This window comes from Camelus dromedarius, chromosome 10 (assembly GCF_036321535.1).
Source record: "Camelus dromedarius isolate mCamDro1 chromosome 10, mCamDro1.pat, whole genome shotgun sequence".
Lineage (NCBI taxonomy): Eukaryota > Metazoa > Chordata > Mammalia > Artiodactyla > Camelidae > Camelus > Camelus dromedarius.
The window spans coordinates 65,533,979-65,535,888 of record NC_087445.1 but is presented as its reverse complement, the minus strand read 5'-3'; the positions used below and the strand labels follow the sequence as shown (position 1 = coordinate 65,535,888).

At 49.6% G+C, this 1,910-nt stretch overlaps 1 non-coding gene across 1 annotated transcript; it reads left to right on the top strand.

Annotated features, from left to right (window-relative positions):
• The first annotated feature begins 887 nt into the window (after positions 1-887).
• Positions 888-960, top strand: TRNAA-UGC (transfer RNA alanine (anticodon UGC)). The gene has a single exon. It is a non-coding gene; the product is annotated as a tRNA-Ala (tRNA).
• Positions 961-1,910: the final 950 nt, after the last annotated feature.

The window sequence follows — 1,910 nt, the reverse complement described above, 5'->3', positions numbered from 1 at the left end:
GCATTTTTCTGTATATCTTCTGGAAATCTCTTTGGTTCACATTTAAATTTGGTCCTCAATAAAAGTGCTGACAAGCCTTGACCAAGAGCTTTGGGCTTTGGGGCTGGTGGATTCCCCTTGAGAAAGGTGAGGTTTGGGGTGCCCCTTGGAGGGGCCAGGGCGTCAGTGGCTGTCATTGCCCATATCCTGCTGCACTCAGGTGTGAGGAGACAGTGGTCAGGGAGGCAGCCCAGATGGAACCTCCCATCATCACTGCTCCTCGGGAAAAGGCAGAGATGCCGGGAAACTGTTCTGGGGTGGCCCCGTGCTGAGCATACACTGAAACTGTTTATGCCTTGTAGACAAAAGAGCCAGGAGTAAATATTTACAGTCGGGGAGCCCGGCATGCTGATGCATTGATGGAATGAGAAATTGTGCATGCGTTTATGTGTGTGTGTGTGTGTGTGTGTGTGTGTATGCGTGTGTGTGCGTGTGTGTGTGAGACAGACAGAAAGAGAAGAGAGAGCTTCACCCTCTTCCTCCGCCTGTGGAGAAGAAGTGGGAGGGGTTGTGGATGGCGTGAGGTCACAGTCAGGTACCCCCTGGCCTGACCCCTGCCCTTCCACGTGTCTGGTTTACCACGTGGAAGGCAAGAAGCAGAGACTCCCACAGGCAGCCCCAGGGGAGCGAGGTTTACTGTCTGGGTGAGTGTGGTTGCAGCGATAGAAATGGACACCCCCGACCAGGGGCTCCAAGGATACAAAACACTAGAACTCATAGGGGCCAAAACTGGATGGTGTCTCAGAATCCAAAGAAGTTCCAGAACCTTCAGCACCAGGATTCATAGATTTGATTAAGCATGCAGACTCTGGTGTCAGACTGCTTGGATTAGAAATGCGGCTCTAGGGGGAGCGTATAGCTCAGTGGTAGAGTGCATGCTTTGCATGCACAAGGTCCTGGGTTCAATCCCCAGTATCTCCATTAAAAAAAAACAAAACCCTAATTACCTTTCCAGCAACCATAAATAAATAGGTAAAATTAAAAAAAAAAAGAAATGGGGCTCTGGCTATGTGAGCTTGGACTTTCAGTTTCAGCTTCTGCACGATCAGGATAACTCTACTCTCTCCTTCAGAAGGCGGCTGGGCAGCAGAGTGCCCACAGAACGTCCACTTACCCACTCTGGACACAGCTTACTTTGTGAAAACCCTGGCATGGCTGCCCACTGCTCTTGGAATAAAACCTACATTTTAGCCACATCTCAAGGACCGTGTGTGAATCTGGACTTTGCCTTCTCTCTAATTTCCTCTACCCCCGACTTCCTCTCTGTCACTGCTGGCCCCTCACATCCCTTTCCACCTTCCTGGCTGTTTTTCTGTTCCTCCGACACATCAAGGACTTACGATCCCTTCTGCCTAGAGTGGACAGTCTCCCCTGGGATCCTTACACGTCTGGGTTCTTTTCATTCTTTATTCCTGCCCCCTTTCCCTTAATCGAAAGAAGCCCCACTCCTTCACATGATCAAATGATCCTGCATCACTGCTACCGAGGGTCTTACTACAACCCCACATTTTTGGGTTTGTCTGTTTACAAGTTTGCTGACTGTCTTCCCTAGAGGGAAAACCAGGTTCTTGAGAACAGGAGCCTTGTTCCCCGTCTATCCCCAAAGCTTAGCTATCCTGGCCCCGAGTAGGTGCTCGATAAATCTTTGTTTGTCCAGAGAATGAATAGATGAATGGATGGATGGATAAATAAATTAAAGATGGCAGGGTGTTCCAGCAGGGTAATGGCAGAAGGCTGTCCTTTAAGTCCTCCGTAGTCCAACGATTTCTCACTTCCATAGTCTGTTTAGCTCAGTGGTTTGTAAGAGGGTGGCACCCCCCCCAACTCCCTGCCAAAGGGCAGTTTGGAAATGCGGCACATTTTGCAGACAT